The following is a 26886-nucleotide window of genomic DNA, read 5'->3' on the forward strand; positions in this document are numbered from 1 at the left end:
TCAATTCTTTTTAAGAATCGCAATTGAATCATTCGAGTGCGGCGAAGGCAGTGGTGCAGCGTTTCTTTTCTTAAGATCTCGCAGCTGCTTGGAGGTATGTCCATCGTTTTAAGACGACAGAAAACTAGCGTCAGCGGTGCGTCAGTGGGAAGTCGGTGAAGTCGCCATTGGAGCCATAAGCCAGTAATTACAACATGCGAATCACTCGCTCACCACGCAGCTGTACGATAATGCTCGTGCGTGGGCCCGCATAGCTGAGTCGGTAGAGCGTTAGGTTTTCAACCAAAGGGTCCTGGGTTCAAGTCCCTGTCTGGGCGAAAATTAATACACTTTCGTAACGGCTAATGGAAACCCTACAGGAAAGAGTGAGGCCACGCCGCTTTCTGCCATCAGATTGCTTCTAAAGATGGCCGTTTCACTTGTCGGGAGTCGCTTCTGCCACCGGCAGTCGTGGCCGAGTGGTTAAGGCGTCTGACTTGAAATCAGATTCCCTCTGGGAGCGTAGGTTCGAGTCCTGCCGACTGCGAAAATTTTCTCTCTCTCAAAAGATGGACGTTCAGGTGCATCCTAGCAGTTGCGTCACTACTAAACACATGGGTCACCAGTTATTTGATCCAGGGCGCAGCGTTACAGTCGCGCCCAGAAGCCGCAGCTCATCTCCTCGTCTCACAGCCGCCCACCGGGTGTTAGTACAAGTGTCGCCTCACTGGGCAGTGCAGATGTGTCCCTTTTTAGCTTGCAGACGATGACGTGTAGCAATTTACGAGCTAACGCAAGTCGAATGTTTTACCGTGTGTATCTGCTAGATACTGCCTCTCATACGGTGGAGAGGCTCACTCCTTCTTGTGTCTCGTTCTCTGCACACGAGTTGCCCCTGACATCGACATAGCACGGGTTTTCTAGCGTCAGCGCGGCGTCACGTGAAGTCAGCGAAGTGAATATTACACGAGTCGAGTCGACATGTTTGCTTGTTACGATGATGGAAGCAGAAGAAATGTGTGTGGGACTTCACTGCATCGGCTGCTCGCCTTTCAGCGTCCCTGTGTCTTATCAGACGAAGGTGACTGTGAAATTGGCAACGAGGCAGAGCTGAACGAACACATGCAAACAGCAACGTTCAATGTCAGCCGAAATAGCTCAGTTGGGAGAGCGTTAGACTGAAGATCTAAAGGTCCCTGGTTCGATCCCGGGTTTCGGCAGGTATTCGTTTTGATGCGACGCCAATGGAATTGCTCTGCGTTGGTGATAATGCAACTACAGCTGACAACAAAAATGACTCTCTGCTGTAGCAGTTCTGGTTGTCTAGTGCATGCCATAAGAGGAACTCACTAGAAAACTAACTCCCTTTGAAGGAAAAGAATCAAAAAAGCCCTACCGACTGCGTTCCTTTTTCTGTGTCAGGTGGTGAAGAACGTCTTCAACGGAACCGCGAAATGAGCGAAAACGTGGGAAACATTGCATTCGAAATGCTTGCGAATTTTCCAATTGCCCAGTGAGTGTCGACAAAACACGTCAATTCTCTGCTCCAACGTATGAGACGTAACAACTGGTGCAATTTGTTGTTGCATCGTGTGCCAGCAGTCTTCGATAGTGTGTTACGAGCTTAGCGCGATAAGTTTGCAGACAGCATTTAGGCGACGTTTTATTAGTAACGGCCCCATGCAACGATTGCACAACAGTAAAGGACATGAGTCAATGTACAGTTGTGCATCGTGGGAGGTCTCACACCGTCGTCCGAGCCCGGATAGCTCAGTCGGTAGAGCATTAGGCTTTTAACCTAAGGGTCCAGGGTTCAAGTCCCTGTCCGGGCGGAAATTTTAAAACTTTGGTAGCGATTCGTCTGGTAGCGGTGGAAACGCTACGGAAAATAATGCAGCTACGCCGTTTTCTGACACCACAGTGCTTCAAACGGTAGCATTTGCATGTGTCGGGACAACGCCGCGCTACCGGCAGTCGTGGCCGAGTGGTTAAGGCGTCTGACTCGAAATCAGATTCCCTATGGGAGCGTAGGTTCGAATCCTACCGGCTGCGTGCGATTTTGCGTAAAGAGAGGAGCAAAAATTTTCGCACACATGTGACATGCGTGGGCGAATGCGGGTGCAAACCAGTGACGCCATTCTCAACAAGACGAAAGTTTCCGTTTAAGAATACTGAGTTTCGCGACGACCGCTGCTTACTGTGGCCATCGGTTCACCTCGCACTGACGCTGGGACTGCAGAAAGCCGTCGCTGAGATCGTGAGTACACAGATGTGCTCGAAAGTGTTGGACAGAGCGAACATTCAATTCTTTTTAAGAATCGCAATTGAATCATTCGAGTGCGGCGAAGGCAGTGGTGCAGCGTTTCTTTTCTTAAGATCTCGCAGCTGCTTGGAGGTATGTCCATCGTTTTAAGACGACAGAAAACTAGCGTCAGCGGTGCGTCAGTGGGAAGTCGGTGAAGTCGCCATTGGAGCCATAAGCCAGTAATTACAACATGCGAATCACTCGCTCACCACGCAGCTGTACGATAATGCTCGTGCGTGGGCCCGCATAGCTGAGTCGGTAGAGCGTTAGGTTTTCAACCAAAGGGGGTTCAAGTCCCTGTCTGGCGAAAATTAATACACTTTCGTAACGGCTAATGGAAACCCTACAGGAAAGAGTGAGGCCACGCCGCTTTCTGCCATCAGATTGCTTCTAAAGATGGCGGTTTCACTTGTCGGAGTCGCTTCTGCCACCGGCAGTCGTGGCCGAGTGGTTAAGGCGTCTGACTTGAAATCAGATTCCCTCTGGGAGCGTAGGTTCGAGTCCTGCCGACTGCGAAAATTTTCTCTCTCTCAAAAGATGGACGTTCAGGTGCATCCTAGCAGTTGCGTCACTACTAAACACATGGGTCACCAGTTATTTGATCCAGGGCGCAGCGTTACAGTCGCGCCCAGAAGCCGCAGCTCATCTCCTCGTCTCACAGCCGCCCACCGGGTGTTAGTACAAGTGTCGCCTCACTGGGCAGTGCAGATTGTGTCCTTTTTAGCTTGCAGACGATGACGTGTAGCAATTTACGAGCTAACGCAAGTCGAATGTTTTACCGTGTGTATCTGCTAGAGTACTGCCTCTCATACGGTGGAGAGGCTCACTCCTTCTTGTGTCCTCGTTCTCTGCACACGAGTTGCCCCTGACATCGACATAGCACGGGTTTTCTAGCGTCAGCGCGGCGTCACGTGAAGTCAGCGAAGTGAATATTACACGAGTCGAGTCGACATGTTTGCTTGTTACGATGATGGAAGCAGAAGAAATGTGTGTGGGACTTCACTGCATCGGCTGCTCGCCTTTCAGCGTCCCTGTGTCTTATCAGACGAAGGTGACTGTGAAATTGGCAACGAGGCAGAGCTGAACGAAACACATGCAAACAGCAACGTTCAATGTCAGCCGAAATAGCTCAGTTGGGAGAGCGTTAGACTGAAGATCTAAAGGTCCCTGGTTCGATCCCGGGTTTCGGCAGGTATTCGTTTTGATGCGACGCCAATGGAATTGCTCTGCGTTGGTGATAATGCAACTACAGCTGACAACAAAAATGACTCTCTGCTGTAGCAGTTCTGGTTGTCTAGTGCATGCCATAAAGAGGAACTCACTAGAAAACTAACTCCCTTTGAAGGAAAAGAATCAAAAAAGCCCTACCGACTGCGTTCCTTTTTCTGTGTCAGGTGGTGAAGAACGTCTTCAACGGAACCGCGAAATGAGCGAAAACGTGGGAAACATTGCATTCGAAATGCTTGCGAATTTTCCAATTGCCCAGTGAGTGTCGACAAAACACGGTCAATTCTCTGCTCCAACGTATGAGACGTAACAACTGGTGCAATTTGTTGTTGCATCGTGTGCCAGCAGTCTTCGATAGTGTGTTACGAGCTTAGCGCGATAAGTTTGCAGACAGCATTTAGGCGACGTTTTATTAGTAACGGCCCCATGCAACGATTGCACAACAGTAAAGGACATGAGTCAATGTACAGTTGTGCATCGTGGGAGGTCTCACACCGTCGTCCGAGCCCGGATAGCTCAGTCGGTAGAGCATTAGGCTTTTAACCTAAGGGTCCAGGGTTCAAGTCCCTGTCCGGGCGGAAATTTTAAAACTTTGGTAGCGATTCGTCTGGTAGCGGTGGAACGCTACGGAAAATAATGCAGCTACGCCGTTTTCTGACACCACAGTGCTTCAAACGGTAGCATTTGCATGTGTCGGGACAACGCCGCGCTACCGGCAGTCGTGGCCGAGTGGTTAAGGCGTCTGACTCGAAATCAGATTCCCTATGGGGAGCGTAGGTTCGAATCCTACCGGCTGCGTGCGATTTTGCGTAAAGAGAGGACCAAAAATTTTCGCACACATGTGACATGCGTGGGCGAATGCGGTGTGCAAACTCAGTGACGCCATTCTCAACAAGACGAAAGTTTCCGTTTAAGAATACTGAGTTTCGCGACGACCGCTGCTTACTGTGGCCATCGGTTCACCTCGCACTGACGCTGGGGACTGCAGAAAGCCGTCGCTGAGATCGTGAGTACACAGATGTGCTCGAAAGTGTTGGACAGAGCGAACATTCAATTCTTTTAAGAATCGCAATTGAATCATTCGAGTGCGGCGAAGGCAGTGGTGCAGCGTTTCTTTTCTTAAGATCTCGCAGCTGCTTGGAGGTATGTCCATCGTTTTAAGACGACAGAAAACTAGCGTCAGCGGTGCGTCAGTGGGAAGTCGGTGAAGTCGCCATTGGAGCCATAAGCCAGTAATTACAACATGCGAATCACTCGCTCACCACGCAGCTGTACGATAATGCTCGTGCGTGGGCCCGCATAGCTGAGTCGGTAGAGCGTTAGGTTTTCAACCAAAGGGTCCTGGGTTCAAGTCCCTGTCTGGGCGAAAATTAATACACTTTCGTAACGGCTAATGGAAACCCTACAGGAAAGAGTGAGGCCACGCCGCTTTCTGCCATCAGATTGCTTCTAAAGATGGCGGAGATTCACTTGTCGGGAGTCGCTTCTGCCACCGGCAGTCGTGGCCGAGTGGTTAAGGCGTCTGACTTGAAATCAGATTCCCTCTGGGAGCGTAGGTTCGAGTCCTGCCGACTGCGAAAATTTTCTCTCTCTCAAAAGATGGACGTTCAGGTGCATCCTAGCAGTTGCGTCACTACTAAACACATGGGTCACCAGTTATTTGATCCAGGGCGCAGCGTTACAGTCGCGCCCAGAAGCCGCAGCTCATCTCCTCGTCTCACAGCCGCCCACCGGGTGTTAGTACAAGTGTCGCCTCACTGGGCAGTGCAGATGTGTCCTTTTTAGCTTGCAGACGATGACGTGTAGCAATTTACGAGCTAACGCAAGTCGAATGTTTTACCGTGTGTATCTGCTAGATACTGCCTCTCATACGGTGGAGAGGCTCACTCCTTCTTGTGTCTCGTTCTCTGCACACGAGTTGCCCCTGACATCGACATAGCACGGGTTTTCTAGCGTCAGCGCGGCGTCACGTGAAGTCAGCGAAGTGAATATTACACGAGTCGAGTCGACATGTTTGCTTGTTACGATGATGGAAGCAGAAGAAATGTGTGTGGGACTTCACTGCATCGGGCTGCTCGCCTTTCAGCGTCCCTGTGTCTTATCAGACGAAGGTGACTGTGAAATTGGCAACGAGGCAGAGCTGAACGAACACATGCAAACAGCAACGTTCAATGTCAGCCGAAATAGCTCAGTTGGGAGAGCGTTAGACTGAAGATCTAAAGGTGGTTCGATCCCGGGTTTCGGCAGGTATTCGTTTTGATGCGACGCCAATGGAATTGCTCTGCGTTGGTGATAATGCAACTACAGCTGACAACAAAAATGACTCTCTGCTGTAGCAGTTCTGGTTGTCTAGTGCATGCCATAAGAGGAACTCACTAGAAAACTAACTCCCTTTGAAGGAAAAGAATCAAAAAAGCCCTACCGACTGCGTTCCTTTTTCTGTGTCAGGTGGTGAAGAACGTCTTCAACGGAACCGCGAAATGAGCGAAAACGTGGGAAACATTGCATTCGAAATGCTTGCGAATTTTCCAATTGCCCAGTGAGTGTCGACAAAACACGTCAATTCTCTGCTCCAACGTATGAGACGTAACAACTGGTGCAATTTGTTGTTGCATCGTGTGCCAGCAGTCTTCGATAGTGTGTTACGAGCTTAGCGCGATAAGTTTGCAGACAGCATTTAGGCGACGTTTTATTAGTAACGGCCCCATGCAACGATTGCACAACAGTAAAGGACATGAGTCAATGTACAGTTGTGCATCGTGGGAGGTCTCACACCGTCGTCCGAGCCCGGATAGCTCAGTCGGTAGAGCATTAGGCTTTTAACCTAAGGGTCCAGGGTTCAAGTCCCTGTCCGGGCGGAAATTTTAAAACTTTGGTAGCGATTCGTCTGGTAGCGGTGGAAACGCTACGGAAAATAATGCAGCTACGCCGTTTTCTGACACCACAGTGCTTCAAACGGTAGCATTTGCATGTGTCGGGACAACGCCGCGCTACCGGCAGTCGTGGCCGAGTGGTTAAGGCGTCTGACTCGAAATCAGATTCCCTGTGGGAGCGTAGGTTCGAATCCTACCGGCTGCGTGCGATTTTGCGTAAAGAGAGGAGCAAAAATTTTCGCACACATGTGACATGCGTGGGCGAATGCGGGTGCAAACCAGTGACGCCATTCTCAACAAGACGAAAGTTTCCGTTTAAGAATACTGAGTTTCGCGACGACCGCTGCTTACTGTGGCCATCGGTTCACCTCGCACTGACGCTGGGACTGCAGAAAGCCGTCGCTGAGATCGTGAGTACACAGATGTGCTCGAAAGTGTTGGACAGAGCGAACATTCAATTCTTTTTAAGAATCGCAATTGAATCATTCGAGTGCGGCGAAGGCAGTGGTGCAGCGTTTCTTTTCTTAAGATCTCGCAGCTGCTTGGAGGTATGTCCATCGTTTTAAGACGACAGAAAACTAGCGTCAGCGGTGCGTCAGTGGGAAGTCGGTGAAGTCGCCATTGGAGCCATAAGCCAGTAATTACAACATGCGAATCACTCGCTCACCACGCAGCTGTACGATAATGCTCGTGCGTGGGCCCGCATAGCTGAGTCGGTAGAGCGTTAGGTTTTCAACCAAAGGGTCCTGGGTTCAAGTCCCTGTCTGGGCGAAAATTAATACACTTTCGTAACGGCTAATGGAAACCCTACAGGAAAGAGTGAGGCCACGCCGCTTTCTGCCATCAGATTGCTTCTAAAGATGGCGGTTTCACTTGTCGGGAGTCGCTTCTGCCACCGGCAGTCGTGGCCGAGTGGTTAAGGCGTCTGACTTGAAATCAGATTCCCTCTGGGAGCGTAGGTTCGAGTCCTGCCGACTGCGAAAATTTTCTCTCTCTCAAAAGATGGACGTTCAGGTGCATCCTAGCAGTTGCGTCACTACTAAACACATGGGTCACCAGTTATTTGATCCAGGGCGCAGCGTTACAGTCGCGCCCAGAAGCCGCAGCTCATCTCCTCGTCTCACAGCCGCCCACCGGGTGTTAGTACAAGTGTCGCCTCACTGGGCAGTGCAGATGTGTCCTTTTTAGCTTGCAGACGATGACGTGTAGCAATTTACGAGCTAACGCAAGTCGAATGTTTTACCGTGTGTATCTGCTAGATACTGCCTCTCATACGGTGGAGAGGCTCACTCCTTCTTGTGTCTCGTTCTCTGCACACGAGTTGCCCCTGACATCGACATAGCACGGGTTTTCTAGCGTCAGCGCGGCGTCACGTGAAGTCAGCGAAGTGAATATTACACGAGTCGAGTCGACATGTTTGCTTGTTACGATGATGGAAGCAGAAGAAATGTGTGTGGGACTTCACTGCATCGGCTGCTCGCCTTTCAGCGTCCCTGTGTCTTATCAGACGAAGGTGACTGTGAAATTGGCAACGAGGCAGAGCTGAACGAACACATGCAAACAGCAACGTTCAATGTCAGCCGAAATAGCTCAGTTGGGAGAGCGTTAGACTGAAGATCTAAAGGTCCCTGGTTCGATCCCGGGTTTCGGCAGGTATTCGTTTTGATGCGACGCCAATGGAATTGCTCTGCGTTGGTGATAATGCAACTACAGCTGACAACAAAAATGACTCTCTGCTGTAGCAGTTCTGGTTGTCTAGTGCATGCCATAAGAGGAACTCACTAGAAAACTAACTCCCTTTGAAGGAAAAGAATCAAAAAAGCCCTACCGACTGCGTTCCTTTTTCTGTGTCAGGTGGTGAAGAACGTCTTCAACGGAACCGCGAAATGAGCGAAAACGTGGGAAACATTGCATTCGAAATGCTTGCGAATTTTCCAATTGCCCAGTGAGTGTCGACAAAACACGTCAATTCTCTGCTCCAACGTATGAGACGTAACAACTGGTGCAATTTGTTGTTGCATCGTGTGCCAGCAGTCTTCGATAGTGTGTTACGAGCTTAGCGCGATAAGTTTGCAGACAGCATTTAGGCGACGTTTTATTAGTAACGGCCCCATGCAACGATTGCACAACAGTAAAGGACATGAGTCAATGTACAGTTGTGCATCGTGGGAGGTCTCACACCGTCGTCCGAGCCCGGATAGCTCAGTCGGTAGAGCATTAGGCTTTTAACCTAAGGGTCCAGGGTTCAAGTCCCTGTCCGGGCGGAAATTTTAAAACTTTGGTAGCGATTCGTCTGGTAGCGGTGGAAACGCTACGGAAAATAATGCAGCTACGCCGTTTTCTGACACCACAGTGCTTCAAACGGTAGCATTTGCATGTGTCGGGACAACGCCGCGCTACCGGCAGTCGTGGCCGAGTGGTTAAGGCGTCTGACTCGAAATCAGATTCCCTGTGGGAGCGTAGGTTCGAATCCTACCGGCTGCGTGCGATTTTGCGTAAAGAGAGGAGCAAAAATTTTCGCACACATGTGACATGCGTGGGCGAATGCGGGTGCAAACCAGTGACGCCATTCTCAACAAGACGAAAGTTTCCGTTTAAGAATACTGAGTTTCGCGACGACCGCTGCTTACTGTGGCCATCGGTTCACCTCGCACTGACGCTGGGACTGCAGAAAGCCGTCGCTGAGATCGTGAGTACACAGATGTGCTCGAAAGTGTTGGACAGAGCGAACATTCAATTCTTTTTAAGAATCGCAATTGAATCATTCGAGTGCGGCGAAGGCAGTGGTGCAGCGTTTCTTTTCTTAAGATCTCGCAGCTGCTTGGAGGTATGTCCATCGTTTTAAGACGACAGAAAACTAGCGTCAGCGGTGCGTCAGTGGGAAGTCGGTGAAGTCGCCATTGGAGCCATAAGCCAGTAATTACAACATGCGAATCACTCGCTCACCACGCAGCTGTACGATAATGCTCGTGCGTGGGCCCGCATAGCTGAGTCGGTAGAGCGTTAGGTTTTCAACCAAAGGGTCCTGGGTTCAAGTCCCTGTCTGGGCGAAAATTAATACACTTTCGTAACGGCTAATGGAAACCCTACAGGAAAGAGTGAGGCCACGCCGCTTTCTGCCATCAGATTGCTTCTAAAGATGGCGGTTTCACTTGTCGGGAGTCGCTTCTGCCACCGGCAGTCGTGGCCGAGTGGTTAAGGCGTCTGACTTGAAATCAGATTCCCTCTGGGAGCGTAGGTTCGAGTCCTGCCGACTGCGAAAATTTTCTCTCTCTCAAAAGATGGACGTTCAGGTGCATCCTAGCAGTTGCGTCACTACTAAACACATGGGTCACCAGTTATTTGATCCAGGGCGCAGCGTTACAGTCGCGCCCAGAAGCCGCAGCTCATCTCCTCGTCTCACAGCCGCCCACCGGGTGTTAGTACAAGTGTCGCCTCACTGGGCAGTGCAGATGTGTCCTTTTTAGCTTGCAGACGATGACGTGTAGCAATTTACGAGCTAACGCAAGTCGAATGTTTTACCGTGTGTATCTGCTAGATACTGCCTCTCATACGGTGGAGAGGCTCACTCCTTCTTGTGTCTCGTTCTCTGCACACGAGTTGCCCCTGACATCGACATAGCACGGGTTTTCTAGCGTCAGCGCGGCGTCACGTGAAGTCAGCGAAGTGAATATTACACGAGTCGAGTCGACATGTTTGCTTGTTACGATGATGGAAGCAGAAGAAATGTGTGTGGGACTTCACTGCATCGGCTGCTCGCCTTTCAGCGTCCCTGTGTCTTATCAGACGAAGGTGACTGTGAAATTGGCAACGAGGCAGAGCTGAACGAACACATGCAAACAGCAACGTTCAATGTCAGCCGAAATAGCTCAGTTGGGAGAGCGTTAGACTGAAGATCTAAAGGTCCCTGGTTCGATCCCGGGTTTCGGCAGGTATTCGTTTTGATGCGACGCCAATGGAATTGCTCTGCGTTGGTGATAATGCAACTACAGCTGACAACAAAAATGACTCTCTGCTGTAGCAGTTCTGGTTGTCTAGTGCATGCCATAAGAGGAACTCACTAGAAAACTAACTCCCTTTGAAGGAAAAGAATCAAAAAAGCCCTACCGACTGCGTTCCTTTTTCTGTGTCAGGTGGTGAAGAACGTCTTCAACGGAACCGCGAAATGAGCGAAAACGTGGGAAACATTGCATTCGAAATGCTTGCGAATTTTCCAATTGCCCAGTGAGTGTCGACAAAACACGTCAATTCTCTGCTCCAACGTATGAGACGTAACAACTGGTGCAATTTGTTGTTGCATCGTGTGCCAGCAGTCTTCGATAGTGTGTTACGAGCTTAGCGCGATAAGTTTGCAGACAGCATTTAGGCGACGTTTTATTAGTAACGGCCCCATGCAACGATTGCACAACAGTAAAGGACATGAGTCAATGTACAGTTGTGCATCGTGGGAGGTCTCACACCGTCGTCCGAGCCCGGATAGCTCAGTCGGTAGAGCATTAGGCTTTTAACCTAAGGGTCCAGGGTTCAAGTCCCTGTCCGGGCGGAAATTTTAAAACTTTGGTAGCGATTCGTCTGGTAGCGGTGGAAACGCTACGGAAAATAATGCAGCTACGCCGTTTTCTGACACCACAGTGCTTCAAACGGTAGCATTTGCATGTGTCGGGACAACGCCGCGCTACCGGCAGTCGTGGCCGAGTGGTTAAGGCGTCTGACTCGAAATCAGATTCCCTGTGGGAGCGTAGGTTCGAATCCTACCGGCTGCGTGCGATTTTGCGTAAAGAGAGGAGCAAAAATTTTCGCACACATGTGACATGCGTGGGCGAATGCGGGTGCAAACCAGTGACGCCATTCTCAACAAGACGAAAGTTTCCGTTTAAGAATACTGAGTTTCGCGACGACCGCTGCTTACTGTGGCCATCGGTTCACCTCGCACTGACGCTGGGACTGCAGAAAGCCGTCGCTGAGATCGTGAGTACACAGATGTGCTCGAAAGTGTTGGACAGAGCGAACATTCAATTCTTTTTAAGAATCGCAATTGAATCATTCGAGTGCGGCGAAGGCAGTGGTGCAGCGTTTCTTTTCTTAAGATCTCGCAGCTGCTTGGAGGTATGTCCATCGTTTTAAGACGACAGAAAACTAGCGTCAGCGGTGCGTCAGTGGGAAGTCGGTGAAGTCGCCATTGGAGCCATAAGCCAGTAATTACAACATGCGAATCACTCGCTCACCACGCAGCTGTACGATAATGCTCGTGCGTGGGCCCGCATAGCTGAGTCGGTAGAGCGTTAGGTTTTCAACCAAAGGGTCCTGGGTTCAAGTCCCTGTCTGGGCGAAAATTAATACACTTTCGTAACGGCTAATGGAAACCCTACAGGAAAGAGTGAGGCCACGCCGCTTTCTGCCATCAGATTGCTTCTAAAGATGGCGGTTTCACTTGTCGGGAGTCGCTTCTGCCACCGGCAGTCGTGGCCGAGTGGTTAAGGCGTCTGACTTGAAATCAGATTCCCTCTGGGAGCGTAGGTTCGAGTCCTGCCGACTGCGAAAATTTTCTCTCTCTCAAAAGATGGACGTTCAGGTGCATCCTAGCAGTTGCGTCACTACTAAACACATGGGTCACCAGTTATTTGATCCAGGGCGCAGCGTTACAGTCGCGCCCAGAAGCCGCAGCTCATCTCCTCGTCTCACAGCCGCCCACCGGGTGTTAGTACAAGTGTCGCCTCACTGGGCAGTGCAGATGTGTCCTTTTTAGCTTGCAGACGATGACGTGTAGCAATTTACGAGCTAACGCAAGTCGAATGTTTTACCGTGTGTATCTGCTAGATACTGCCTCTCATACGGTGGAGAGGCTCACTCCTTCTTGTGTCTCGTTCTCTGCACACGAGTTGCCCCTGACATCGACATAGCACGGGTTTTCTAGCGTCAGCGCGGCGTCACGTGAAGTCAGCGAAGTGAATATTACACGAGTCGAGTCGACATGTTTGCTTGTTACGATGATGGAAGCAGAAGAAATGTGTGTGGGACTTCACTGCATCGGCTGCTCGCCTTTCAGCGTCCCTGTGTCTTATCAGACGAAGGTGACTGTGAAATTGGCAACGAGGCAGAGCTGAACGAACACATGCAAACAGCAACGTTCAATGTCAGCCGAAATAGCTCAGTTGGGAGAGCGTTAGACTGAAGATCTAAAGGTCCCTGGTTCGATCCCGGGTTTCGGCAGGTATTCGTTTTGATGCGACGCCAATGGAATTGCTCTGCGTTGGTGATAATGCAACTACAGCTGACAACAAAAATGACTCTCTGCTGTAGCAGTTCTGGTTGTCTAGTGCATGCCATAAGAGGAACTCACTAGAAAACTAACTCCCTTTGAAGGAAAAGAATCAAAAAAGCCCTACCGACTGCGTTCCTTTTTCTGTGTCAGGTGGTGAAGAACGTCTTCAACGGAACCGCGAAATGAGCGAAAACGTGGGAAACATTGCATTCGAAATGCTTGCGAATTTTCCAATTGCCCAGTGAGTGTCGACAAAACACGTCAATTCTCTGCTCCAACGTATGAGACGTAACAACTGGTGCAATTTGTTGTTGCATCGTGTGCCAGCAGTCTTCGATAGTGTGTTACGAGCTTAGCGCGATAAGTTTGCAGACAGCATTTAGGCGACGTTTTATTAGTAACGGCCCCATGCAACGATTGCACAACAGTAAAGGACATGAGTCAATGTACAGTTGTGCATCGTGGGAGGTCTCACACCGTCGTCCGAGCCCGGATAGCTCAGTCGGTAGAGCATTAGGCTTTTAACCTAAGGGTCCAGGGTTCAAGTCCCTGTCCGGGCGGAAATTTTAAAACTTTGGTAGCGATTCGTCTGGTAGCGGTGGAAACGCTACGGAAAATAATGCAGCTACGCCGTTTTCTGACACCACAGTGCTTCAAACGGTAGCATTTGCATGTGTCGGGACAACGCCGCGCTACCGGCAGTCGTGGCCGAGTGGTTAAGGCGTCTGACTCGAAATCAGATTCCCTGTGGGAGCGTAGGTTCGAATCCTACCGGCTGCGTGCGATTTTGCGTAAAGAGAGGAGCAAAAATTTTCGCACACATGTGACATGCGTGGGCGAATGCGGGTGCAAACCAGTGACGCCATTCTCAACAAGACGAAAGTTTCCGTTTAAGAATACTGAGTTTCGCGACGACCGCTGCTTACTGTGGCCATCGGTTCACCTCGCACTGACGCTGGGACTGCAGAAAGCCGTCGCTGAGATCGTGAGTACACAGATGTGCTCGAAAGTGTTGGACAGAGCGAACATTCAATTCTTTTTAAGAATCGCAATTGAATCATTCGAGTGCGGCGAAGGCAGTGGTGCAGCGTTTCTTTTCTTAAGATCTCGCAGCTGCTTGGAGGTATGTCCATCGTTTTAAGACGACAGAAAACTAGCGTCAGCGGTGCGTCAGTGGGAAGTCGGTGAAGTCGCCATTGGAGCCATAAGCCAGTAATTACAACATGCGAATCACTCGCTCACCACGCAGCTGTACGATAATGCTCGTGCGTGGGCCCGCATAGCTGAGTCGGTAGAGCGTTAGGTTTTCAACCAAAGGGTCCTGGGTTCAAGTCCCTGTCTGGGCGAAAATTAATACACTTTCGTAACGGCTAATGGAAACCCTACAGGAAAGAGTGAGGCCACGCCGCTTTCTGCCATCAGATTGCTTCTAAAGATGGCGGTTTCACTTGTCGGGAGTCGCTTCTGCCACCGGCAGTCGTGGCCGAGTGGTTAAGGCGTCTGACTTGAAATCAGATTCCCTCTGGGAGCGTAGGTTCGAGTCCTGCCGACTGCGAAAATTTTCTCTCTCTCAAAAGATGGACGTTCAGGTGCATCCTAGCAGTTGCGTCACTACTAAACACATGGGTCACCAGTTATTTGATCCAGGGCGCAGCGTTACAGTCGCGCCCAGAAGCCGCAGCTCATCTCCTCGTCTCACAGCCGCCCACCGGGTGTTAGTACAAGTGTCGCCTCACTGGGCAGTGCAGATGTGTCCTTTTTAGCTTGCAGACGATGACGTGTAGCAATTTACGAGCTAACGCAAGTCGAATGTTTTACCGTGTGTATCTGCTAGATACTGCCTCTCATACGGTGGAGAGGCTCACTCCTTCTTGTGTCTCGTTCTCTGCACACGAGTTGCCCCTGACATCGACATAGCACGGGTTTTCTAGCGTCAGCGCGGCGTCACGTGAAGTCAGCGAAGTGAATATTACACGAGTCGAGTCGACATGTTTGCTTGTTACGATGATGGAAGCAGAAGAAATGTGTGTGGGACTTCACTGCATCGGCTGCTCGCCTTTCAGCGTCCCTGTGTCTTATCAGACGAAGGTGACTGTGAAATTGGCAACGAGGCAGAGCTGAACGAACACATGCAAACAGCAACGTTCAATGTCAGCCGAAATAGCTCAGTTGGGAGAGCGTTAGACTGAAGATCTAAAGGTCCCTGGTTCGATCCCGGGTTTCGGCAGGTATTCGTTTTGATGCGACGCCAATGGAATTGCTCTGCGTTGGTGATAATGCAACTACAGCTGACAACAAAAATGACTCTCTGCTGTAGCAGTTCTGGTTGTCTAGTGCATGCCATAAGAGGAACTCACTAGAAAACTAACTCCCTTTGAAGGAAAAGAATCAAAAAAGCCCTACCGACTGCGTTCCTTTTTCTGTGTCAGGTGGTGAAGAACGTCTTCAACGGAACCGCGAAATGAGCGAAAACGTGGGAAACATTGCATTCGAAATGCTTGCGAATTTTCCAATTGCCCAGTGAGTGTCGACAAAACACGTCAATTCTCTGCTCCAACGTATGAGACGTAACAACTGGTGCAATTTGTTGTTGCATCGTGTGCCAGCAGTCTTCGATAGTGTGTTACGAGCTTAGCGCGATAAGTTTGCAGACAGCATTTAGGCGACGTTTTATTAGTAACGGCCCCATGCAACGATTGCACAACAGTAAAGGACATGAGTCAATGTACAGTTGTGCATCGTGGGAGGTCTCACACCGTCGTCCGAGCCCGGATAGCTCAGTCGGTAGAGCATTAGGCTTTTAACCTAAGGGTCCAGGGTTCAAGTCCCTGTCCGGGCGGAAATTTTAAAACTTTGGTAGCGATTCGTCTGGTAGCGGTGGAAACGCTACGGAAAATAATGCAGCTACGCCGTTTTCTGACACCACAGTGCTTCAAACGGTAGCATTTGCATGTGTCGGGACAACGCCGCGCTACCGGCAGTCGTGGCCGAGTGGTTAAGGCGTCTGACTCGAAATCAGATTCCCTATGGGAGCGTAGGTTCGAATCCTACCGGCTGCGTGCGATTTTGCGTAAAGAGAGGAGCAAAAATTTTCGCACACATGTGACATGCGTGGGCGAATGCGGGTGCAAACCAGTGACGCCATTCTCAACAAGACGAAAGTTTCCGTTTAAGAATACTGAGTTTCGCGACGACCGCTGCTTACTGTGGCCATCGGTTCACCTCGCACTGACGCTGGGACTGCAGAAAGCCGTCGCTGAGATCGTGAGTACACAGATGTGCTCGAAAGTGTTGGACAGAGCGAACATTCAATTCTTTTTAAGAATCGCAATTGAATCATTCGAGTGCGGCGAAGGCAGTGGTGCAGCGTTTCTTTTCTTAAGATCTCGCAGCTGCTTGGAGGTATGTCCATCGTTTTAAGACGACAGAAAACTAGCGTCAGCGGTGCGTCAGTGGGAAGTCGGTGAAGTCGCCATTGGAGCCATAAGCCAGTAATTACAACATGCGAATCACTCGCTCACCACGCAGCTGTACGATAATGCTCGTGCGTGGGCCCGCATAGCTGAGTCGGTAGAGCGTTAGGTTTTCAACCAAAGGGTCCTGGGTTCAAGTCCCTGTCTGGGCGAAAATTAATACACTTTCGTAACGGCTAATGGAAACCCTACAGGAAAGAGTGAGGCCACGCCGCTTTCTGCCATCAGATTGCTTCTAAAGATGGCCGTTTCACTTGTCGGGAGTCGCTTCTGCCACCGGCAGTCGTGGCCGAGTGGTTAAGGCGTCTGACTTGAAATCAGATTCCCTCTGGGAGCGTAGGTTCGAGTCCTGCCGACTGCGAAAATTTTCTCTCTCTCAAAAGATGGACGTTCAGGTGCATCCTAGCAGTTGCGTCACTACTAAACACATGGGTCACCAGTTATTTGATCCAGGGCGCAGCGTTACAGTCGCGCCCAGAAGCCGCAGCTCATCTCCTCGTCTCACAGCCGCCCACCGGGTGTTAGTACAAGTGTCGCCTCACTGGGCAGTGCAGATGTGTCCTTTTTAGCTTGCAGACGATGACGTGTAGCAATTTACGAGCTAACGCAAGTCGAATGTTTTACCGTGTGTATCTGCTAGATACTGCCTCTCATACGGTGGAGAGGCTCACTCCTTCTTGTGTCTCGTTCTCTGCACACGAGTTGCCCCTGACATCGACATAGCACGGGTTTTCTAGCGTCAGCGCGGCGTCACGTGAAGTCAGCGAAGTGAATATTACACGAGTCGAGTCGACATGTTTGCTTGTTACGATGATGGAAGCAGAAGAAATGTGTGTGGGACTTCACTGCATCGGCTGCTCGCCTTTCAGCGTCCCTGTGTCTTATCAGACGAAGGTGACTGTGAAATTGGCAACGAGGCAGAGCTGAACGAACACATGCAAACAGCAACGTTCAATGTCAGCCGAAATAGCTCAGTTGGGAGAGCGTTAGACTGAAGATCTAAAGGTCCCTGGTTCGATCCCGGGTTTCGGCAGGTATTCGTTTTGATGCGACGCCAATGGAATTGCTCTGCGTTGGTGATAATGCAACTACAGCTGACAACAAAAATGACTCTCTGCTGTAGCAGTTCTGGTTGTCTAGTGCATGCCATAAGAGGAACTCACTAGAAAACTAACTCCCTTTGAAGGAAAAGAATCAAAAAAGCCCTACCGACTGCGTTCCTTTTTCTGTGTCAGGTGGTGAAGAACGTCTTCAACGGAACCGCGAAATGAGCGAAAACGTGGGAAACATTGCATTCGAAATGCTTGCGAATTTTCCAATTGCCCAGTGAGTGTCGACAAAACACGTCAATTCTCTGCTCCAACGTATGAGACGTAACAACTGGTGCAATTTGTTGTTGCATCGTGTGCCAGCAGTCTTCGATAGTGTGTTACGAGCTTAGCGCGATAAGTTTGCAGACAGCATTTAGGCGACGTTTTATTAGTAACGGCCCCATGCAACGATTGCACAACAGTAAAGGACATGAGTCAATGTACAGTTGTGCATCGTGGGAGGTCTCACACCGTCGTCCGAGCCCGGATAGCTCAGTCGGTAGAGCATTAGGCTTTTAACCTAAGGGTCCAGGGTTCAAGTCCCTGTCCGGGCGGAAATTTTAAAACTTTGGTAGCGATTCGTCTGGTAGCGGTGGAAACGCTACGGAAAATAATGCAGCTACGCCGTTTTCTGACACCACAGTGCTTCAAACGGTAGCATTTGCATGTGTCGGGACAACGCCGCGCTACCGGCAGTCGTGGCCGAGTGGTTAAGGCGTCTGACTCGAAATCAGATTCCCTATGGGAGCGTAGGTTCGAATCCTACCGGCTGCGTGCGATTTTGCGTAAAGAGAGGAGCAAAAATTTTCGCACACATGTGACATGCGTGGGCGAATGCGGGTGCAAACCAGTGACGCCATTCTCAACAAGACGAAAGTTTCCGTTTAAGAATACTGAGTTTCGCGACGACCGCTGCTTACTGTGGCCATCGGTTCACCTCGCACTGACGCTGGGACTGCAGAAAGCCGTCGCTGAGATCGTGAGTACACAGATGTGCTCGAAAGTGTTGGACAGAGCGAACATTCAATTCTTTTTAAGAATCGCAATTGAATCATTCGAGTGCGGCGAAGGCAGTGGTGCAGCGTTTCTTTTCTTAAGATCTCGCAGCTGCTTGGAGGTATGTCCATCGTTTTAAGACGACAGAAAACTAGCGTCAGCGGTGCGTCAGTGGGAAGTCGGTGAAGTCGCCATTGGAGCCATAAGCCAGTAATTACAACATGCGAATCACTCGCTCACCACGCAGCTGTACGATAATGCTCGTGCGTGGGCCCGCATAGCTGAGTCGGTAGAGCGTTAGGTTTTCAACCAAAGGGTCCTGGGTTCAAGTCCCTGTCTGGGCGAAAATTAATACACTTTCGTAACGGCTAATGGAAACCCTACAGGAAAGAGTGAGGCCACGCCGCTTTCTGCCATCAGATTGCTTCTAAAGATGGCCGTTTCACTTGTCGGGAGTCGCTTCTGCCACCGGCAGTCGTGGCCGAGTGGTTAAGGCGTCTGACTTGAAATCAGATTCCCTCTGGGAGCGTAGGTTCGAGTCCTGCCGACTGCGAAAATTTTCTCTCTCTCAAAAGATGGACGTTCAGGTGCATCCTAGCAGTTGCGTCACTACTAAACACATGGGTCACCAGTTATTTGATCCAGGGCGCAGCGTTACAGTCGCGCCCAGAAGCCGCAGCTCATCTCCTCGTCTCACAGCCGCCCACCGGGTGTTAGTACAAGTGTCGCCTCACTGGGCAGTGCAGATGTGTCCTTTTTAGCTTGCAGACGATGACGTGTAGCAATTTACGAGCTAACGCAAGTCGAATGTTTTACCGTGTGTATCTGCTAGATACTGCCTCTCATACGGTGGAGAGGCTCACTCCTTCTTGTGTCTCGTTCTCTGCACACGAGTTGCCCCTGACATCGACATAGCACGGGTTTTCTAGCGTCAGCGCGGCGTCACGTGAAGTCAGCGAAGTGAATATTACACGAGTCGAGTCGACATGTTTGCTTGTTACGATGATGGAAGCAGAAGAAATGTGTGTGGGACTTCACTGCATCGGCTGCTCGCCTTTCAGCGTCCCTGTGTCTTATCAGACGAAGGTGACTGTGAAATTGGCAACGAGGCAGAGCTGAACGAACACATGCAAACAGCAACGTTCAATGTCAGCCGAAATAGCTCAGTTGGGAGAGCGTTAGACTGAAGATCTAAAGGTCCCTGGTTCGATCCCGGGTTTCGGCAGGTATTCGTTTTGATGCGACGCCAATGGAATTGCTCTGCGTTGGTGATAATGCAACTACAGCTGACAACAAAAATGACTCTCTGCTGTAGCAGTTCTGGTTGTCTAGTGCATGCCATAAGAGGAACTCACTAGAAAACTAACTCCCTTTGAAGGAAAAGAATCAAAAAAGCCCTACCGACTGCGTTCCTTTTTCTGTGTCAGGTGGTGAAGAACGTCTTCAACGGAACCGCGAAATGAGCGAAAACGTGGGAAACATTGCATTCGAAATGCTTGCGAATTTTCCAATTGCCCAGTGAGTGTCGACAAAACACGTCAATTCTCTGCTCCAACGTATGAGACGTAACAACTGGTGCAATTTGTTGTTGCATCGTGTGCCAGCAGTCTTCGATAGTGTGTTACGAGCTTAGCGCGATAAGTTTGCAGACAGCATTTAGGCGACGTTTTATTAGTAACGGCCCCATGCAACGATTGCACAACAGTAAAGGACATGAGTCAATGTACAGTTGTGCATCGTGGGAGGTCTCACACCGTCGTCCGAGCCCGGATAGCTCAGTCGGTAGAGCATTAGGCTTTTAACCTAAGGGTCCAGGGTTCAAGTCCCTGTCCGGGCGGAAATTTTAAAACTTTGGTAGCGATTCGTCTGGTAGCGGTGGAAACGCTACGGAAAATAATGCAGCTACGCCGTTTTCTGACACCACAGTGCTTCAAACGGTAGCATTTGCATGTGTCGGGACAACGCCGCGCTACCGGCAGTCGTGGCCGAGTGGTTAAGGCGTCTGACTCGAAATCAGATTCCCTGTGGGAGCGTAGGTTCGAATCCTACCGGCTGCGTGCGATTTTGCGTAAAGAGAGGAGCAAAAATTTTCGCACACATGTGACATGCGTGGGCGAATGCGGGTGCAAACCAGTGACGCCATTCTCAACAAGACGAAAGTTTCCGTTTAAGAATACTGAGTTTCGCGACGACCGCTGCTTACTGTGGCCATCGGTTCACCTCGCACTGACGCTGGGACTGCAGAAAGCCGTCGCTGAGATCGTGAGTACACAGATGTGCTCGAAAGTGTTGGACAGAGCGAACATTCAATTCTTTTTAAGAATCGCAATTGAATCATTCGAGTGCGGCGAAGGCAGTGGTGCAGCGTTTCTTTTCTTAAGATCTCGCAGCTGCTTGGAGGTATGTCCATCGTTTTAAGACGACAGAAAACTAGCGTCAGCGGTGCGTCAGTGGGAAGTCGGTGAAGTCGCCATTGGAGCCATAAGCCAGTAATTACAACATGCGAATCACTCCCTCACCACGCAGCTGTACGATAATGCTCGTGCGTGGGCCCGCATAGCTGAGTCGGTAGAGCGTTAGGTTTTCAACCAAAGGGTCCTGGGTTCAAGTCCCTGTCTGGGCGAAAATTAATACACTTTCGTAACGGCTAATGGAAACCCTACAGGAAAGAGTGAGGCCACGCCGCTTTCTGCCATCAGATTGCTTCTAAAGATGGCCGTTTCACTTGTCGGGAGTCGCTTCTGCCACCGGCAGTCGTGGCCGAGTGGTTAAGGCGTCTGACTTGAAATCAGATTCCCTCTGGGAGCGTAGGTTCGAGTCCTGCCGACTGCGAAAATTTTCTCTCTCTCAAAAGATGGACGTTCAGGTGCATCCTAGCAGTTGCGTCACTACTAAACACATGGGTCACCAGTTATTTGATCCAGGGCGCAGCGTTACAGTCGCGCCCAGAAGCCGCAGCTCATCTCCTCGTCTCACAGCCGCCCACCGGGTGTTAGTACAAGTGTCGCCTCACTGGGCAGTGCAGATGTGTCCTTTTTAGCTTGCAGACGATGACGTGTAGCAATTTACGAGCTAACGCAAGTCGAATGTTTTACCGTGTGTATCTGCTAGATACTGCCTCTCATACGGTGGAGAGGCTCACTCCTTCTTGTGTCTCGTTCTCTGCACACGAGTTGCCCCTGACATCGACATAGCACGGGTTTTCTAGCGTCAGCGCGGCGTCACGTGAAGTCAGCGAAGTGAATATTACACGAGTCGAGTCGACATGTTTGCTTGTTACGATGATGGAAGCAGAAGAAATGTGTGTGGGACTTCACTGCATCGGCTGCTCGCCTTTCAGCGTCCCTGTGTCTTATCAGACGAAGGTGACTGTGAAATTGGCAACGAGGCAGAGCTGAACGAACACATGCAAACAGCAACGTTCAATGTCAGCCGAAATAGCTCAGTTGGGAGAGCGTTAGACTGAAGATCTAAAGGTCCCTGGTTCGATCCCGGGTTTCGGCAGGTATTCGTTTTGATGCGACGCCAATGGAATTGCTCTGCGTTGGTGATAATGCAACTACAGCTGACAACAAAAATGACTCTCTGCTGTAGCAGTTCTGGTTGTCTAGTGCATGCCATAAGAGGAACTCACTAGAAAACTAACTCCCTTTGAAGGAAAAGAATCAAAAAAGCCCTACCGACTGCGTTCCTTTTTCTGTGTCAGGTGGTGAAGAACGTCTTCAACGGAACCGCGAAATGAGCGAAAACGTGGGAAACATTGCATTCGAAATGCTTGCGAATTTTCCAATTGCCCAGTGAGTGTCGACAAAACACGTCAATTCTCTGCTCCAACGTATGAGACGTAACAACTGGTGCAATTTGTTGTTGCATCGTGTGCCAGCAGTCTTCGATAGTGTGTTACGAGCTTAGCGCGATAAGTTTGCAGACAGCATTTAGGCGACGTTTTATTAGTAACGGCCCCATGCAACGATTGCACAACAGTAAAGGACATGAGTCAATGTACAGTTGTGCATCGTGGGAGGTCTCACACCGTCGTCCGAGCCCGGATAGCTCAGTCGGTAGAGCATTAGGCTTTTAACCTAAGGGTCCAGGGTTCAAGTCCCTGTCCGGGCGGAAATTTTAAAACTTTGGTAGCGATTCGTCTGGTAGCGGTGGAAACGCTACGGAAAATAATGCAGCTACGCCGTTTTCTGACACCACAGTGCTTCAAACGGTAGCATTTGCATGTGTCGGGACAACGCCGCGCTACCGGCAGTCGTGGCCGAGTGGTTAAGGCGTCTGACTCGAAATCAGATTCCCTGTGGGAGCGTAGGTTCGAATCCTACCGGCTGCGTGCGATTTTGCGTAAAGAGAGGAGCAAAAATTTTCGCACACATGTGACATGCGTGGGCGAATGCGGGTGCAAACCAGTGACGCCATTCTCAACAAGACGAAAGTTTCCGTTTAAGAATACTGAGTTTCGCGACGACCGCTGCTTACTGTGGCCATCGGTTCACCTCGCACTGACGCTGGGACTGCAGAAAGCCGTCGCTGAGATCGTGAGTACACAGATGTGCTCGAAAGTGTTGGACAGAGCGAACATTCAATTCTTTTTAAGAATCGCAATTGAATCATTCGAGTGCGGCGAAGGCAGTGGTGCAGCGTTTCTTTTCTTAAGATCTCGCAGCTGCTTGGAGGTATGTCCATCGTTTTAAGACGACAGAAAACTAGCGTCAGCGGTGCGTCAGTGGGAAGTCGGTGAAGTCGCCATTGGAGCCATAAGCCAGTAATTACAACATGCGAATCACTCGCTCACCACGCAGCTGTACGATAATGCTCGTGCGTGGGCCCGCATAGCTGAGTCGGTAGAGCGTTAGGTTTTCAACCAAAGGGTCCTGGGTTCAAGTCCCTGTCTGGGCGAAAATTAATACACTTTCGTAACGGCTAATGGAAACCCTACAGGAAAGAGTGAGGCCACGCCGCTTTCTGCCATCAGATTGCTTCTAAAGATGGCCGTTTCACTTGTCGGGAGTCGCTTCTGCCACCGGCAGTCGTGGCCGAGTGGTTAAGGCGTCTGACTTGAAATCAGATTCCCTCTGGGAGCGTAGGTTCGAGTCCTGCCGACTGCGAAAATTTTCTCTCTCTCAAAAGATGGACGTTCAGGTGCATCCTAGCAGTTGCGTCACTACTAAACACATGGGTCACCAGTTATTTGATCCAGGGCGCAGCGTTACAGTCGCGCCCAGAAGCCGCAGCTCATCTCCTCGTCTCACAGCCGCCCACCGGGTGTTAGTACAAGTGTCGCCTCACTGGGCAGTGCAGATGTGTCCTTTTTAGCTTGCAGACGATGACGTGTAGCAATTTACGAGCTAACGCAAGTCGAATGTTTTACCGTGTGTATCTGCTAGATACTGCCTCTCATACGGTGGAGAGGCTCACTCCTTCTTGTGTCTCGTTCTCTGCACACGAGTTGCCCCTGACATCGACATAGCACGGGTTTTCTAGCGTCAGCGCGGCGTCACGTGAAGTCAGCGAAGTGAATATTACACGAGTCGAGTCGACATGTTTGCTTGTTACGATGATGGAAGCAGAAGAAATGTGTGTGGGACTTCACTGCATCGGCTGCTCGCCTTTCAGCGTCCCTGTGTCTTATCAGACGAAGGTGACTGTGAAATTGGCAACGAGGCAGAGCTGAACGAACACATGCAAACAGCAACGTTCAATGTCAGCCGAAATAGCTCAGTTGGGAGAGCGTTAGACTGAAGATCTAAAGGTCCCTGGTTCGATCCCGGGTTTCGGCAGGTATTCGTTTTGATGCGACGCCAATGGAATTGCTCTGCGTTGGTGATAATGCAACTACAGCTGACAACAAAAATGACTCTCTGCTGTAGCAGTTCTGGTTGTCTAGTGCATGCCATAAGAGGAACTCACTAGAAAACTAACTCCCTTTGAAGGAAAAGAATCAAAAAAGCCCTACCGACTGCGTTCCTTTTTCTGTGTCAGGTGGTGAAGAACGTCTTCAACGGAACCGCGAAATGAGCGAAAACGTGGGAAACATTGCATTCGAAATGCTTGCGAATTTTCCAATTGCCCAGTGAGTGTCGACAAAACACGTCAATTCTCTGCTCCAACGTATGAGACGTAACAACTGGTGCAATTTGTTGTTGCATCGTGTGCCAGCAGTCTTCGATAGTGTGTTACGAGCTTAGCGCGATAAGTTTGCAGACAGCATTTAGGCGACGTTTTATTAGTAACGGCCCCATGCAACGATTGCACAACAGTAAAGGACATGAGTCAATGTACAGTTGTGCATCGTGGGAGGTCTCACACCGTCGTCCGAGCCCGGATAGCTCAGTCGGTAGAGCATTAGGCTTTTAACCTAAGGGTCCAGGGTTCAAGTCCCTGTCCGGGCGGAAATTTTAAAACTTTGGTAGCGATTCGTCTGGTAGCGGTGGAAACGCTACGGAAAATAATGCAGCTACGCCGTTTTCTGACACCACAGTGCTTCAAACGGTAGCATTTGCATGTGTCGGGACAACGCCGCGCTACCGGCAGTCGTGGCCGAGTGGTTAAGGCGTCTGACTCGAAATCAGATTCCCTATGGGAGCGTAGGTTCGAATCCTACCGGCTGCGTGCGATTTTGCGTAAAGAGAGGACCAAAAATTTTCGCACACATGTGACATGCGTGGGCGAATGCGGGTGCAAACCAGTGACGCCATTCTCAACAAGACGAAAGTTTCCGTTTAAGAATACTGAGTTTCGCGACGACCGCTGCTTACTGTGGCCATCGGTTCACCTCGCACTGACGCTGGGACTGCAGAAAGCCGTCGCTGAGATCGTGAGTACACAGATGTGCTCGAAAGTGTTGGACAGAGCGAACATTCAATTCTTTTTAAGAATCGCAATTGAATCATTCGAGTGCGGCGAAGGCAGTGGTGCAGCGTTTCTTTTCTTAAGATCTCGCAGCTGCTTGGAGGTATGTCCATCGTTTTAAGACGACAGAAAACTAGCGTCAGCGGTGCGTCAGTGGGAAGTCGGTGAAGTCGCCATTGGAGCCATAAGCCAGTAATTACAACATGCGAATCACTCGCTCACCACGCAGCTGTACGATAATGCTCGTGCGTGGGCCCGCATAGCTGAGTCGGTAGAGCGTTAGGTTTTCAACCAAAGGGTCCTGGGTTCAAGTCCCTGTCTGGGCGAAAATTAATACACTTTCGTAACGGCTAATGGAAACCCTACAGGAAAGAGTGAGGCCACGCCGCTTTCTGCCATCAGATTGCTTCTAAAGATGGCCGTTTCACTTGTCGGGAGTCGCTTCTGCCACCGGCAGTCGTGGCCGAGTGGTTAAGGCGTCTGACTTGAAATCAGATTCCCTCTGGGAGCGTAGGTTCGAGTCCTGCCGACTGCGAAAATTTTCTCTCTCTCAAAAGATGGACGTTCAGGTGCATCCTAGCAGTTGCGTCACTACTAAACACATGGGTCACCAGTTATTTGATCCAGGGCGCAGCGTTACAGTCGCGCCCAGAAGCCGCAGCTCATCTCCTCGTCTCACAGCCGCCCACCGGGTGTTAGTACAAGTGTCGCCTCACTGGGCAGTGCAGATGTGTCCTTTTTAGCTTGCAGACGATGACGTGTAGCAATTTACGAGCTAACGCAAGTCGAATGTTTTACCGTGTGTATCTGCTAGATACTGCCTCTCATACGGTGGAGAGGCTCACTCCTTCTTGTGTCTCGTTCTCTGCACACGAGTTGCCCCTGACATCGACATAGCACGGGTTTTCTAGCGTCAGCGCGGCGTCACGTGAAGTCAGCGAAGTGAATATTACACGAGTCGAGTCGACATGTTTGCTTGTTACGATGATGGAAGCAGAAGAAATGTGTGTGGGACTTCACTGCATCGGCTGCTCGCCTTTCAGCGTCCCTGTGTCTTATCAGACGAAGGTGACTGTGAAATTGGCAACGAGGCAGAGCTGAACGAACACATGCAAACAGCAACGTTCAATGTCAGCCGAAATAAAAGGTCCCTGGTTCGATCCCGGGTTTCGGCAGTATTCGTTTTGATGCGACGCCAATGGAATTGCTCTGCGTTGGTGATAATGCAACTACAGCTGACAACAAAAATGGACTCTCTGCTGTAGCAGTTCTGGTTGTCTAGTGCATTGCCATAAGAGGAACTCACTAGAAAACTAACTCCCTTTGAAGGGAAAAGAATCAAAAAAGCCCTACCGACTGCGTTCCTTTTTCTGTGTCAGGTGGTGAAGAACGTCTTCAACGGAACCGCGAAATGAGCGAAAACGTGGGAAACATTGCATTCGAAATGCTTGGCGAATTTTCCAATTGCCCAGTGAGTGTCGACAAAACACGTCAATTCTCTGCTCCAACGTATGAGACGTAACAACTGGTGCAATTTGTTGTTGCATCGTGTGCCAGCAGTCTTCGATAGTGTGTTACGAGCTTAGCGCGATAAGTTTTGCAGACAGCATTTAGGCGACGTTTTATTAGTAACGGCCCCATGCAACGATTGCACAACAGTAAAGGACATGAGTCAATGTACAGTTGTGCATCGTGGGAGGTCTCACACCCCGTCGTCCGAGCCCGGATAGCTCAGTCGGTAGAGCATTAGGCTTTTAACCTAAGGGTCCAGGGTTCAAGTCCCTGTCCGGGCGGAAATTTTAAAACTTTGGTAGCGATTCGTCTG

At 50.2% G+C, this 26886-nt stretch overlaps 46 non-coding genes across 46 annotated transcripts; all 46 read left to right on the forward strand.

Moving 5' to 3' along the window:
- Positions 1-444: 444 nt before the first annotated feature.
- Positions 445-526, forward strand: Trnas-uga. The gene has a single exon. It is a non-coding gene; the product is annotated as a tRNA-Ser (tRNA).
- A 600-nt stretch (positions 527-1126) lies between these two features.
- Trnaf-gaa lies at positions 1127-1199 on the forward strand. The gene has a single exon. It is a non-coding gene; the product is annotated as a tRNA-Phe (tRNA).
- A 539-nt stretch (positions 1200-1738) lies between these two features.
- On the forward strand, positions 1739-1811 carry Trnak-uuu. Its single transcript has one exon. It is a non-coding gene; the product is annotated as a tRNA-Lys (tRNA).
- Positions 1812-1949: 138 nt separating this feature from the next.
- On the forward strand, positions 1950-2031 carry Trnas-cga. Its single transcript has one exon. It is a non-coding gene; the product is annotated as a tRNA-Ser (tRNA).
- Positions 2032-2717: 686 nt separating this feature from the next.
- Trnas-uga lies at positions 2718-2799 on the forward strand. Its single transcript has one exon. It is a non-coding gene; the product is annotated as a tRNA-Ser (tRNA).
- Positions 2800-3402: 603 nt separating this feature from the next.
- Positions 3403-3475, forward strand: Trnaf-gaa. The gene has a single exon. It is a non-coding gene; the product is annotated as a tRNA-Phe (tRNA).
- Positions 3476-4016: 541 nt separating this feature from the next.
- Positions 4017-4089, forward strand: Trnak-uuu. Its single transcript has one exon. It is a non-coding gene; the product is annotated as a tRNA-Lys (tRNA).
- A 137-nt stretch (positions 4090-4226) lies between these two features.
- On the forward strand, positions 4227-4309 carry Trnas-cga. The gene has a single exon. It is a non-coding gene; the product is annotated as a tRNA-Ser (tRNA).
- A 697-nt stretch (positions 4310-5006) lies between these two features.
- Trnas-uga lies at positions 5007-5088 on the forward strand. The gene has a single exon. It is a non-coding gene; the product is annotated as a tRNA-Ser (tRNA).
- A 600-nt stretch (positions 5089-5688) lies between these two features.
- Positions 5689-5757, forward strand: Trnaf-gaa. Its single transcript has one exon. It is a non-coding gene; the product is annotated as a tRNA-Phe (tRNA).
- Positions 5758-6296: 539 nt separating this feature from the next.
- Trnak-uuu lies at positions 6297-6369 on the forward strand. Its single transcript has one exon. It is a non-coding gene; the product is annotated as a tRNA-Lys (tRNA).
- Positions 6370-6507: 138 nt separating this feature from the next.
- Positions 6508-6589, forward strand: Trnas-cga. Its single transcript has one exon. It is a non-coding gene; the product is annotated as a tRNA-Ser (tRNA).
- Positions 6590-7282: 693 nt separating this feature from the next.
- On the forward strand, positions 7283-7364 carry Trnas-uga. The gene has a single exon. It is a non-coding gene; the product is annotated as a tRNA-Ser (tRNA).
- Positions 7365-7963: 599 nt separating this feature from the next.
- On the forward strand, positions 7964-8036 carry Trnaf-gaa. Its single transcript has one exon. It is a non-coding gene; the product is annotated as a tRNA-Phe (tRNA).
- A 539-nt stretch (positions 8037-8575) lies between these two features.
- Trnak-uuu lies at positions 8576-8648 on the forward strand. The gene has a single exon. It is a non-coding gene; the product is annotated as a tRNA-Lys (tRNA).
- Positions 8649-8786: 138 nt separating this feature from the next.
- Trnas-cga lies at positions 8787-8868 on the forward strand. The gene has a single exon. It is a non-coding gene; the product is annotated as a tRNA-Ser (tRNA).
- A 693-nt stretch (positions 8869-9561) lies between these two features.
- On the forward strand, positions 9562-9643 carry Trnas-uga. The gene has a single exon. It is a non-coding gene; the product is annotated as a tRNA-Ser (tRNA).
- A 599-nt stretch (positions 9644-10242) lies between these two features.
- Trnaf-gaa lies at positions 10243-10315 on the forward strand. Its single transcript has one exon. It is a non-coding gene; the product is annotated as a tRNA-Phe (tRNA).
- A 539-nt stretch (positions 10316-10854) lies between these two features.
- Positions 10855-10927, forward strand: Trnak-uuu. Its single transcript has one exon. It is a non-coding gene; the product is annotated as a tRNA-Lys (tRNA).
- A 138-nt stretch (positions 10928-11065) lies between these two features.
- Trnas-cga lies at positions 11066-11147 on the forward strand. Its single transcript has one exon. It is a non-coding gene; the product is annotated as a tRNA-Ser (tRNA).
- Positions 11148-11840: 693 nt separating this feature from the next.
- Positions 11841-11922, forward strand: Trnas-uga. Its single transcript has one exon. It is a non-coding gene; the product is annotated as a tRNA-Ser (tRNA).
- A 599-nt stretch (positions 11923-12521) lies between these two features.
- On the forward strand, positions 12522-12594 carry Trnaf-gaa. The gene has a single exon. It is a non-coding gene; the product is annotated as a tRNA-Phe (tRNA).
- Positions 12595-13133: 539 nt separating this feature from the next.
- Positions 13134-13206, forward strand: Trnak-uuu. Its single transcript has one exon. It is a non-coding gene; the product is annotated as a tRNA-Lys (tRNA).
- Positions 13207-13344: 138 nt separating this feature from the next.
- Positions 13345-13426, forward strand: Trnas-cga. Its single transcript has one exon. It is a non-coding gene; the product is annotated as a tRNA-Ser (tRNA).
- Positions 13427-14119: 693 nt separating this feature from the next.
- Trnas-uga lies at positions 14120-14201 on the forward strand. The gene has a single exon. It is a non-coding gene; the product is annotated as a tRNA-Ser (tRNA).
- Positions 14202-14800: 599 nt separating this feature from the next.
- Trnaf-gaa lies at positions 14801-14873 on the forward strand. The gene has a single exon. It is a non-coding gene; the product is annotated as a tRNA-Phe (tRNA).
- Positions 14874-15412: 539 nt separating this feature from the next.
- Positions 15413-15485, forward strand: Trnak-uuu. The gene has a single exon. It is a non-coding gene; the product is annotated as a tRNA-Lys (tRNA).
- Positions 15486-15623: 138 nt separating this feature from the next.
- Trnas-cga lies at positions 15624-15705 on the forward strand. Its single transcript has one exon. It is a non-coding gene; the product is annotated as a tRNA-Ser (tRNA).
- Positions 15706-16398: 693 nt separating this feature from the next.
- Trnas-uga lies at positions 16399-16480 on the forward strand. Its single transcript has one exon. It is a non-coding gene; the product is annotated as a tRNA-Ser (tRNA).
- Positions 16481-17079: 599 nt separating this feature from the next.
- Positions 17080-17152, forward strand: Trnaf-gaa. Its single transcript has one exon. It is a non-coding gene; the product is annotated as a tRNA-Phe (tRNA).
- Positions 17153-17691: 539 nt separating this feature from the next.
- On the forward strand, positions 17692-17764 carry Trnak-uuu. Its single transcript has one exon. It is a non-coding gene; the product is annotated as a tRNA-Lys (tRNA).
- Positions 17765-17902: 138 nt separating this feature from the next.
- Positions 17903-17984, forward strand: Trnas-cga. Its single transcript has one exon. It is a non-coding gene; the product is annotated as a tRNA-Ser (tRNA).
- A 693-nt stretch (positions 17985-18677) lies between these two features.
- Positions 18678-18759, forward strand: Trnas-uga. The gene has a single exon. It is a non-coding gene; the product is annotated as a tRNA-Ser (tRNA).
- Positions 18760-19358: 599 nt separating this feature from the next.
- On the forward strand, positions 19359-19431 carry Trnaf-gaa. The gene has a single exon. It is a non-coding gene; the product is annotated as a tRNA-Phe (tRNA).
- A 539-nt stretch (positions 19432-19970) lies between these two features.
- Positions 19971-20043, forward strand: Trnak-uuu. Its single transcript has one exon. It is a non-coding gene; the product is annotated as a tRNA-Lys (tRNA).
- A 138-nt stretch (positions 20044-20181) lies between these two features.
- Positions 20182-20263, forward strand: Trnas-cga. The gene has a single exon. It is a non-coding gene; the product is annotated as a tRNA-Ser (tRNA).
- A 693-nt stretch (positions 20264-20956) lies between these two features.
- On the forward strand, positions 20957-21038 carry Trnas-uga. Its single transcript has one exon. It is a non-coding gene; the product is annotated as a tRNA-Ser (tRNA).
- A 599-nt stretch (positions 21039-21637) lies between these two features.
- On the forward strand, positions 21638-21710 carry Trnaf-gaa. The gene has a single exon. It is a non-coding gene; the product is annotated as a tRNA-Phe (tRNA).
- Positions 21711-22249: 539 nt separating this feature from the next.
- Positions 22250-22322, forward strand: Trnak-uuu. Its single transcript has one exon. It is a non-coding gene; the product is annotated as a tRNA-Lys (tRNA).
- A 138-nt stretch (positions 22323-22460) lies between these two features.
- Positions 22461-22542, forward strand: Trnas-cga. The gene has a single exon. It is a non-coding gene; the product is annotated as a tRNA-Ser (tRNA).
- A 693-nt stretch (positions 22543-23235) lies between these two features.
- Trnas-uga lies at positions 23236-23317 on the forward strand. Its single transcript has one exon. It is a non-coding gene; the product is annotated as a tRNA-Ser (tRNA).
- A 599-nt stretch (positions 23318-23916) lies between these two features.
- On the forward strand, positions 23917-23989 carry Trnaf-gaa. Its single transcript has one exon. It is a non-coding gene; the product is annotated as a tRNA-Phe (tRNA).
- A 539-nt stretch (positions 23990-24528) lies between these two features.
- Trnak-uuu lies at positions 24529-24601 on the forward strand. The gene has a single exon. It is a non-coding gene; the product is annotated as a tRNA-Lys (tRNA).
- Positions 24602-24739: 138 nt separating this feature from the next.
- Positions 24740-24821, forward strand: Trnas-cga. Its single transcript has one exon. It is a non-coding gene; the product is annotated as a tRNA-Ser (tRNA).
- A 693-nt stretch (positions 24822-25514) lies between these two features.
- Trnas-uga lies at positions 25515-25596 on the forward strand. Its single transcript has one exon. It is a non-coding gene; the product is annotated as a tRNA-Ser (tRNA).
- Positions 25597-26781: 1185 nt separating this feature from the next.
- Trnak-uuu lies at positions 26782-26854 on the forward strand. The gene has a single exon. It is a non-coding gene; the product is annotated as a tRNA-Lys (tRNA).
- The last annotated feature ends 32 nt before the right edge of the window (positions 26855-26886 follow it).

Source organism: Schistocerca piceifrons, unplaced genomic scaffold, assembly GCF_021461385.2.
Source record: "Schistocerca piceifrons isolate TAMUIC-IGC-003096 unplaced genomic scaffold, iqSchPice1.1 HiC_scaffold_269, whole genome shotgun sequence".
Taxonomy (NCBI): domain Eukaryota; kingdom Metazoa; phylum Arthropoda; class Insecta; order Orthoptera; family Acrididae; genus Schistocerca; species Schistocerca piceifrons.